We start from the raw sequence: 11,552 nt of genomic DNA on the forward strand, positions 1-11,552 counted from the left end.
ATAAATATTAAAAGGCTTAATTTTGCATAAATTTAAGTCATAGTGATTTGTGTTAGATTGGGCAATGTACATACGTTTATTTCTAGGCAAAAAATTATGACTTGGAAAAATAACTTTCTTAACAATTACAATAGAAAAAACTAGTATTTATTGATCTTACTATTTGCAAGGCACTGTGTTAAGTGCTTTATATACATTATTTCAGTTTCTCACAGCTATGCTATTATGATGGTACCAGTATTATTGCCATTCTAAAAATGGGGGAAATGAAACTTGCTCAATGCATCCACCTAGTAAGAGTCTGAATTATAGTCATTCTTACCCTAGAGCCCCAGCCTTCAATCATTAAAATAACAAACCAGTTTTATGCAATATATTTAGAAGATACAGGTAATTAGGATAAAATTAAAATCACCCTTAAATTTGACACTTAGATATAACGACTGTTAACATGTTGGTAGATTTTTCTTCTTATCTTTATTTATGCTTATGTATATCTCTCAAAATTGGAACCACACTAATAAGGTTTTAAAATTGCTTTTTCATTTCAAAATATACAGTGAGTATTTCCAATATCAGTAGATGATCTTTGAAAACATAATTTTAATAGCTATAAAAGAAAAATATTTTTCACTTACATGATCCAAAGATTTGTTACAATTCTTTATGTCACTCAGCATGTGCAGATTTGATCAAAATGACCACATTTTTCTTTACTTTAGAAATTTTTGATTTCCTTTTAAGTGATCAAAATATATCAGTGGAGCAGCACTTTCTGTTTTCATTCTGTATAAAGCAGTTCTGAAGCAGAATGAAGCCTTTAAGCTTGATTCTCTAAAGCATTTGCAGCTGAAATTCACAAGTTTATAGCTTAAGGGATGGTCATTGCCCTGTCAAAACAAGCTGCTGGCGACTTAGTAGAAAACTTCCCTAGGGATTATCTAAGAGGACAATGGAATTTTCTTTCAAATATAGTTAGATTTTTTTTTCAATCTTTCAGCCTTATAAGTATAAAGGATCTCATCTGATTAACTTTGTCCATCCATACTCACTGGGAAAGGTAGAACACTGGAGACCATGGTAGATGTAGGCCCAGAGAAGAGAGCATTTGCTTTGTTTAAGACCAAAGGAGTCTTGGTTGGCATGCCTCTATCCAGAATAATGAAGAATAGACTCTTACTATAAATCTGAGTTCTTTTCGAACACTTGCTGCTTATTCATTTCTTTGCTCAATATTTTCTCCCTGGTGCTACTTATATCTCTATAAGAATGGTGCAAAGAATACAATCAAAATCAAGCCTTTAGTTTTCTTGTTTACTTTTTTCTTCCATTGTGCAGAAAAGACTGTGTCTTATATGGATTTAAGTGAAAATAATCCATTAACTGATCACTGGAGGAAAGAAAGCTAAATTACACTCTCTGTATGAAGAATATTATGGCAGTTGGTTAAGAATATCCATGGGGCATTCCAAAATGCGCATGATACAGGCTGAGATGGGGAATGGCCATCAGCTGGGTGTTTCAAAGTACACAACTGGGCAGCCTAATTTATTGTATAGATTTAGTCAAAACCCACAGATATTTTGTGTACTGTGAAGTACAAGTAAACTTAAGTAAAAGCAATACATTTTATCCACATGGAATATGTGCTTAGATATAATAAAATAAATAAGTAGGAAGGCAAAGAGGTTTATATTCTTAGAAACTAAGAATCCATTTAAGGGTATAAGTGGATTGGTGTTTATTCCTCTGATTTTCTGAAGCGGCTGTGTTTTATTAAACTCTTTTGGGGGAAACAACTCACTTTCCTTTTTGCCACCAAATACATATTACAAATGGAAATGGCCATTTAAAATGAATCCATCTCAGTCTATGGCCATGCTACCCTGAACAAGCCTGATCCTGTCTGATCTCAGAAGCTAACCAGGGTCAGACCTAGTTAGTACTTGGATGGGAGACCACCTAGGAAGACCAGGTGCTGTAGGCATAAAAAATAAAAAATAAGGGATTGTAAACTGACAAGGTCCTTGCAATCTGTGAGGTCAACCAAGTGTTACTTTGCCTAAAAAATAAAAATAAAAAAATAAGTTAAAAAAATAATAATAACATACCCCCCTGGCTATATCTGTTAGACTAGATGAATAATAGCTACTTGTCCACAGCCAAGTAAGTCATAAAAATTTTTTCCCAACCACAGTGATTGGTATAACTAGTGGGTACGCAAACCATTATTAACTAGTTTATGTCCTTCCACAGCATTTTCTCATTTGAGTTGGAAGTAAAGGTTTAGGTTTATTATCTCTTTGGTGATAAAACTTTAAGAATTGAGGAGTTATGCAGTCTTATTTCCAGGTGCACTAAGATGCCTATTGGAAATAATGAAGTCAACATATAGGAAAAAGTAGATGGAGATGGAAAGGATCTTGACTTCTTAGGAACTTTTGAAAATCTAATGAGTATATTTTAACTAATTTGAAAGGATGTTCATGAATTTCGTGATGAAATAAAACATCGTCATGTAATAAAAACAAGTGTGAGAGAGTCAATGAAGGGCTTACTTGTGTTTAACAATATGCTATTGTTTTGTTTGGGAAGAATTAAAGGAGAAAATAAAGTTTAACATCCTGTTTTTTCTAACTTTGCTTTCTATTTAGCCACTGTTTCAAAACTTATCCTGGAAGAATACATTTTTAATCATATACATTATAAGATTTGGGGTTTTCTTTTTCTGTAAAATTCTGGAAAACACAGATTCCATTGTAGAATGTACACTCATCATAAAATGCCTTAGTTGTTTCTTCAGATTTTTAAAGGGCTAAGAACAAAGGGATAATTTTATTTTTAAAAGTGTCATTGGAAGAAAAGAAAGCTCACAAAGAATTTAAAGCTAAGGAAATTCAATACTATAAAATTCTCATCTATGAAAAAGGCTGTTGCCCCATTAGGGTTGGTTAAATTTTAATCAACATTTGTTTAGCAATGATTTGTTTAGCTAAATATTTTTTAGCAAGTTTGAGATACTGTGTATAGTGTTTTAAAATATTACAATTAGTAAATGTGGTCATTTTAATAATAAGCTATGGGTGTTTCCTGAAGTATATATTTTGATATTTTGAGTAGTAAAAACCTATACACTTTGCTCTGAACAAAAATTGCTCTAAAAAATAAAGTCTTTAAAATTAAAAAAAGAAAACTACACAAATTCTTGCTTCTAGGCGCTCATAGCCTCATTAAGTTATTCAAATTGAGTTTGTTTGAGGAATAGACATATGAGCTCAGAAAACTTTTTTTGCTATGAGGCAAGCACATTGTAAGATGTAGATAACTATTATTTGGCAGATCCAAGCCTGATCGGAAACTGTGGTTAGTGTTAGCCACTATATACTAGATACTCTGACCTTCATTTGTCTCCTTTGAAATTTCAGAAATCAATGAGAGATAAAATAAGTGAGACAACTTCTGACAGGCCCGTGTTGCATACTGCTGTCCTAGGGATATAACTTACTCCCCTGAAATTGTTTTGGACTTTATTCAGATGTTATCTATTAGCATAACATGATTAAAATGTTCCCATAGATTTTAAATCTGAGTTGGGAGAGAATTCAGAAAAAACTTGCTGAATTTTCCATCTGAGGCAAAAACTGGTTTCAAATTTGAAATAGCAAAATGCCCTTATGATTTATAATACTGAATCATCAAAATGTCATAAGTCCAAGTTTTTGATTTCCATGGTGAATTTCGAATAAAAATCTATACTAACGATTCTTCATTTTTATTTGCAGTGTGCTAAGCAGTCCATATGACCCTACAACACTTCACCAAACCCTGAATCTTGCACTCCGAGCATATATTTGCTTATGGAAAATTTAAAGACAAAGATTAAGAATAGAAAAAAATAGAAATGATAGTCAAATTACAATTAGAATTCACTTGTGTATTAAAAACAACAACAACAAAACTATGTAAACCAGAAAACAAGAAAAAAAGAACAACTAGATACATCTAAGTAAAATATTATGTAGGAAACAGTCCAAGTAAGGAATATATTTTAGTTCAACTTTTATTCTTAAATAGCTGTGTGAGCAATATACTGAACTGTGGCCTTCATTTTCATCTCAGACTCGATTTCTGAAGCACTTCAGGATCTATAGTGGTTAAGGTCTCTGAGGATCAAAGATGCTATAATTTTATGATGGTGGTAGCAGAGGAGAGATGGGAGAATTTATAGGGAAGACAGCACAGGTTAACTTCAAGGGTCTTCCTAGAGGGGGTCAGTTATTTTAAGAAGCCTGGAGTAGTAGAAAAGAGGAGTTATAAGAAGAAAAAAAAAAAAAAAGACAACATGCAAAGATATCCTACATAATTTAATGGTCAGCCAAAAATTAGTATTTAAACAGCTGAAAAAAGTATGTAGAACTGATGTTAAAATGTTTTTACATCTATTTGCATAGTTGAGGAAATGTGGCAGGTTAGTCCCAGTCCTAGGCTCTGGACTTCGGTCTCTGCTATCTGAATCAAGACTCTGGCTTTTTGACTTTGGCAAACTGCCTTAATTTTCTTGTGAACCAGTTTCTTTCCATTTTGGATAAGTAGAATCCAATTGGATGGTAGACTCTCATTTGAAAAATATTTTTGATAATTTAGCATATTAAGATTCTGATTGGTTTAAGAACTACTATATACTCACTGTGTAGTCAGGCACTATTCTAGGGGTTCAAATATTAAATGAATATTATAGGCAAATTCTAAAACAATGGTTAAGAATAGCAGCTTTGGAAGCAAACAGCATAGGTTCAGATGGTGGCTACAATTAATGTTTGTTTCTAGGAAGTCATTCTATTTTTTTGATTCTATTTTCTTCTCTACAAAGTTTAAAATATAACTGCACCTAGAATTGTTTCACAAGTGAATTAAGAAAAAGTGTAAAGAACTTAAAAAATGCCTGACATATAGTAAAAGCTTTAAAAACATTTAGTATAATTGTGGCTTAAACTCCAGAAAAAAAAAAAGGAATTAACTAAAAACCAAATACCAGTATTTATGATTAGTAATTTGCTTTACTAGGTAAATTTTCTAGTTCTTTTAAAAAAAATGAATATAGTTATGTAGATCTCAAATCTTATCCACTATTTGCAAATTAGTGAGTTATTACAACCACTTAACAATGGCACACTTGCTTGTTCTCACAAAACTCTGTTGTAGGGAACCTCAGGGAGCTGGATCTCTTGTATTTTCTAATTGTCCAATTTGCCTGTTACTCTGTGTTATGCTTTGTTCCTCAATACATTCCTTTGCTTATGCTGATTTGGATTAAGCCTCTCTTATTCAACTCATTTCTTTAAGGACTGGAGTCGGACAGCCTTGTTAAACCTTCACAGAATCCTACCCTGATTATAGGGCCACAGAGCAAAGAAGCTCACTGATCATCTTTTTCTGGTCTGAGTAACTACTGATAGTTGAATACGGCCAAATTATCACACATTGATCAGGCCAGCTTCAGAGATAATGCCAGTAATTTATAAAAACTCAGTTTTTGTTGTTTCTTGATTAAAGACCAGATGTGTACTATGGATTTTACATGTGACTACTTAAATTTAATTTAGTTCAAATTAAATAAAGTTTTAAAATTCAGTTCCCGGGTCACACTAGCCACATTCCTATATTTCAGTAGTTAACAGTGACTAGTGGCTGTTTTGGGGCAGCACAGACTAGACTATTTCTGTTATCACAGATAGTTTTATTGAATAGCTCTACATGCTGAAATGTTAAGTATTAGTAATGCGATACCAGCCAACATGCAGGGTCTTCCTTTTTAGACAATTAGCCATTATCTCCTAGCAGTATGTTACCTCCTAGCTAATTTCTTGCCTAATATTGCATCCCTCTCAGTGATCTATTATAAATATTAAATTTCATGTATCAATATTTTAATGTATGACTCTTAAGCATGTAAGCAAGCACATCTTTCATAAAATATTGCAAAAAAGGTAAGATGCATAATTTCTTCAAAAGTTTCTGTTAAGCTAGTCACGACAAAAATAACCAAGCCATCAGGAATTTACTTGTATTAATAAATCTAAATTTCATACTAGAGACAAAAATATAAAAATATTTAGAACTAGACTCTTACATGACCTGACGAAAGGGCAGGAGTATCAAGCAAATGAAAAAGAGAAGATCATTGAGCATTAAATGTGGCTAAGAAACAGAAAATTATTTTCCCAATTAACCACAAATGACAAGAAAAGAGAAAAAGTTAAATGCTGAAGAGACAGAAACTAAAAATATTCTAGTAAAAATCAAATGAAAACTAATATTTAGCCCCTTATTAATCTGAAATTTACAAAATGGCACTGATATTCTTTTTAATGTGCTATATCATTCTGAATGTGGAATTATCCACCAAATGATTATTCATTTATTTATTTACTCACTTGTACAGTCATTTGCTACAAAAATGCTTCTTATCCCCTAACATGGGTCATACTCTGCTAGGTCCTGGGAAGACAACAGTAAACAAGAAGAGAAATATGAACCCTCCTCATGGAATTTCCTCTACTGGGGAAACCAACATTAATTAAATAATTACTGGCAAATATAACGTAGAAAAAAAAATGACTTTTTGAGAGGACATTTAAAAGAAACAGAATAAAGGGAATGTTTTTCTGAGGAAAAAAATTTTGAAATCAGTACTAAAGCTTGAGCTGAAACATTCTTGTTGAAGGAAGATTATTTCGGACAAAGGAAAAAAGTGAATGAAGGCTATTAAGCCATCAAAAGACATGGAAGAAACGTAAATGCATGTTACTAAATGAAAGAACCTCATCTCAAAGAACTACAGACTGCATGACTCCAACTATGTGATATTCTGGACAAAGAAAAATTATGGAACTAGAGAATTATGAATTAAAACAATAAGATACAACTACAAAACCTATTAGAATGGCCAAAATTCTGAACACTGGCATCAACTAATGCAGGTGAGGATATAGAAAAACAGGAACTTTCATTTATTATTGGTGGGAACGCAAAATGGTACAGGCACTTTAAAAGGCAGTATAGAATGACTATTTTTGTACAACACTAAACATATTCTTACCATTTGATGCAGCAATTACATTTCTTAGTATGTACCCCAATGAGCTGAAAACTTATGTTCACACAAAAACCCACACATGCTATTTATACCACCTTTATTCATCACTGCACAAACTTGGAAGTGACTAAGATGTCCTCAAGTAGGAAAACAAATACATAAACTGTGGTATGTCCAGACAACAGAATATTGTGTTATATGAAAAAAAAAAAAAAAAAAAAAGAGTTATCAAGTCACCAAAAGACATGGAGAAAGTTTAAATGCATATTACTAAATGAAACAAGCCAAGCAGCAAAGACTACATATTGTATCGTACCAACTACATGCCATTCTGGAAAAGGCAAACTATTTAGACAATAAAAAATCAGTGGTTGCCAAGGGTTAGAGGGAAAAAGAGGTAAATAAGCAGAGCACAGAGGATTTTTAGGGCAATGAAACTATTCTGTATGATACTATAATTGTGGATATATGTCATTATAAATTTGTCCAAACCCATAGGATATACAACACCAAAAGTCAACCCTAATGTAAAGTATTGACTTTGGTTGATTATGATTAGTCAACGTACATTCATCAGTTGTAACATATGTACTACTCTAGTGGAAGATGTCGATAACAGGGAAGGCTATGCATGTGTAGGGGCAGAAGTATACAAGAAACTTCTGTACCTTCTGTTTAATTTTGCTACGAACCCAAAATTTCTCTAAAAAAATAAAGTTTATTAAAGAAAAATTGAATGAAGCTAGTGTTAGGGCAGTAAATGAAAGTAAGAATAGGGTCAGATGACCCTGGAGAGACAGGAGGTGATCAGATTATAAAGGCCTCTGAGGTTACATCAGAAATATTCATCTTTATCTTTAGCACAGTGTGAAACCACTAAGATATTTTAAACAAATAGGAAAATAAAATGAACACAGCCCTATCTTGATAAGATTAATCTTGCTGTAGTATGGAGAACCAATAACAAAATGGCAGAATGTATGCGGAAGAATATTTTGGAAGTCATTTTAGTAGTCAGTATCTTGGATTGGTTATGGGCAATGACAATACAGATAAATTCATGAAATCTAGAGATTTAGGAAGTTAAAAAGAAACTTATAATTAATTAAATATGAGTACAAAGGAAACAGAAGATTGTAATTCCTAGCCTAAAGAACTAAATAGGTGGGGTTCCATTTATCGATGCTGGAGACTATGAAAGGATTTTAGGAGCAATAGTATGAGTTTAATTTGTACTTGATGATTTTGAGGATTATTTTGGTTCGTTTATGTAGGTATGAACCTAAGAGTGTATGTCTTAGCTGGAGATATTTATCTGAAAGTCAGAAGCATATAATGAGTTAATTTCATGGCTAAGGATTAGGTTGTGAAGTTTGACAATATCCAGAGAGAAAATACAATATGGAAAAAAAAGTAGAAGGGTTCCAAATCTATCACTATACCAATAGCTAATAGTCAGGTAAAAGAGGATAAGCTTATAAATTTGAATAAAAATGATCTTTCAGACAGATAGGAAGAAATTAAGAAGTACATTCAAAGAAAGAACATCAGGAAGAAAAGTACAGTAGAGTTAAAATAAAATACCTTAAGAATTAAGATAAGCACCAAAAAACATTCCATTGATTTGATGACATAAAAAAATAATAATAATTTATTAGTGACTCCAGTATATGCTGTGTCATCAAAGTTATAGAAGCAGAAGCCAGACTGGAATAGAAGGTGAGGACTCAATATATATATAGCCAACTTGAAAGAAATTTGACTGTAAAGGGGGGTGAAAGAGTTAAGGCAATGGATAATAGCTTCTGAAGGAATGTTGGTGTGTGTATATGTTGTGTTTAGGTAGGAAAGATTGAGCATGTTAGAATGTCAATGAGAGAATTCAGGTGAGCATATAAGAGATCAGTGGTCTGAACATAAATAGACAATGGACCCTGAATTAAGCTCCTACACACTTTAAGAATAACATTTCTATATTTTGACTCCTATATTATACAATAATCAGGGAAGATGTTACACAATTTTTCTGCGGCAAACCTGTAGGTCTCTAGACTTTTAGTTTATTGCCTTTTTTTAGTGGCGCAGGATGACATTAAAACAGAAGACTGGATGAAAATATTATAGAAGGAATAGAAATCTTGATTTGAGACAGATTTTCTTTGTTGCTTTAAAAAAAAAGAAATGAGAAACATCAGGAAATATAGTTGGTAAATAAGAAGTCCATGTCAGCATATTAACCTACTATGATGTCTTCTAGAAGCGTTCTCTATGAAATCATTTTGAAGATCTAGGAGTAATGACTATTGTTTTCTTACGGTTTGTGTTTCTGAATCCTCTTTTATCTAACATGTTCAACTGCTTCGATCTATTACTTTCCATACCTTGTGTACAACATGAAAATTGTCAAGCAAAGTTTGCTACAGTTGGCCTTGGCTATTTCCAATATAATACTTGCATATTATATTCTTTAATGATCTAATTAATAATGTATTGAACCTAAGCATTTGCAAGACTCACAATATCACTTCACTTTTTTAGGTCCTCACAATGCAGTTATATCAATAATTCACAATGCTGTGCTAAATAATGAAAGCTCTGCCAGTGTCTGTCATGTCATCCAGCCCCAAACCTTCCCAAGACTTGGCCTTGTTTGTTGTACACAAATGCTATTGGCAGAACTCCACGAGAAAACCTGTTCCTGCCAATCAAACCCCAGGAGGTGGGGGCAACCTGCTGATGGATCCACATTGCAGATTTAATTCTGCAAAACATAAAACTCCATGGTAAATGTTTTCCAGAATGAAATGTGGTGGCCCAATATTGAAATGTAAATAGAAATGAATTAACCACAGAGTTATAAGCATTTTAAAAAAGGGCGGAAGTTTTATTTGAGGAGAAAGAATATACAGAGAAAATGTATATTACCCAGTAGGATCAGGATTATATGTGCTGCATTATTTTATCATTCCTAATGTACTCAGAACATCAGTAGCTGACTAATTGGGACAGGAGATCAAAGAATAGGAAGGGAGTATATATTTTTCCAGAATGACAGTTCCTTAAGCATTGGTTGTCAAATCTGTCTATAGATTTTTAAAATTCTAATGTCCTGATATCGTCAGCAGAGATTCTGATTTAACACATCTGAGCAGTGGCCTGAGTATCAGAACTTTATCCTTTATTTTTCTTTTATTTTATATAATGTGATTCAAACATAATTGAAATCATTACCTTAGAATCAACATCCAACAATGTGGATTAAAAAGGAGCAAAGGTAGGTGGGATTGTGGCATTTCGAACCCAAACGAAGTCATACAGTTGACCTGAATATTTATCTAGATTAATGAAGGCAAAATTTCTAATTCAGAAGAGAAGGCTAGGACCCTGACTGGTACAGGTTGGTTTCTTTTATTGATTGAATTAAAAGTCTTCACCTCATGAAATTACAACAGAGTGAGTAGATTTGGATTTTTGATGAGCAATTAATTATGTTTCTTCTAGGCAAACTTTATTTTTATGTTTATATGACTTACAGATGTAATTATAGAAGCAAGAACTTGTATGAATTCGACCATTATAATTTTCACTTTCCATTCTAAGATGAGTAAACTTCAGATCCTTGATAATAATCTCATGACCTCTCTCCAGATTTCAGGTATTTAGATGCTAAATATTTCACTGCTACCTGGAGTAATCCAACACCAAGCCATTCCCTGCCAAGGACTGCCCTGGATGGTGGTGCGTATTCTCTGGTCTGTCAATTTCTGATTTCTAACAGTAGCAGCCATATTCTTTTAGATGTTCAAGATCGAAAACTCATATTTAACTATGGTATCCTCTTTATTCCCCAGAATAAGGCTACCATCAAATCTCAATATACCTTCTGGAGAAATAGCCCCAAGATTCTCCGTTTTGTTTCCCATTACCACAACCAGAACCTCTTTACTTCTTTGTTGCACACACTATATTCATCTTGCATAGAATGAGTCAATCTTTTAAAATGCAAATGTCACCATGCTCTCTATTTGAAGAATAAATCATTATTCTATAGCATTAGTAAAACAATTCCTAGTAAACCCCAATAAGCTCTTTTTTATCATGTAGAGAAAATGAAATAGTGCCTCAACTTTTATTAACATTTACTGTCTTCCCTTGAAAATTGCCTAAAGGAAAATCAATTTATTTAGTTATTTGAAGCCTGGAGTCCTGGTCTTATACCCACCCTATTTTATATTACAATGTGGATAGTGGGATGGACACTGATATTGAAGCGAAATATATTTGGGTTCAGATGCTGGTTTCATTGCCTACTATGTGACCATGAGCAAGTTTCTAAATCTCTTTATGTTAAGTTTGTTCTTTGCAAAAAGGGAGCCAATAAAAGGCAACTTATTAAATTGTGGTAAGAGTTCCGGGGAGGGGTGAATTTTTTTCTCTATATATTTGCTATACTATA

General features: G+C 32.9%; 1 long non-coding RNA gene and 1 pseudogene across 1 annotated transcript in view; both read left to right on the forward strand.

Annotated features, from left to right (window-relative positions):
- Window positions 1–11,155, forward strand: part of LOC107507040 — a 53,528-nt gene extending 42,373 nt beyond the window's left edge. The window contains exon 3 of the long non-coding RNA XR_001596060.2: window positions 10,745–11,155. This is a non-coding gene — a long non-coding RNA (uncharacterized LOC107507040). The remainder of the gene's footprint in view (window positions 1–10,744) is intronic.
- Window positions 1,869–1,987, forward strand: LOC118605910 (annotated as a pseudogene).
- Window positions 11,156–11,552: the final 397 nt, after the last annotated feature.

Source organism: Rousettus aegyptiacus, unplaced genomic scaffold (genome assembly GCF_014176215.1).
Source record: "Rousettus aegyptiacus isolate mRouAeg1 unplaced genomic scaffold, mRouAeg1.p scaffold_m13_p_7, whole genome shotgun sequence".
Lineage (NCBI taxonomy): Eukaryota > Metazoa > Chordata > Mammalia > Chiroptera > Pteropodidae > Rousettus > Rousettus aegyptiacus.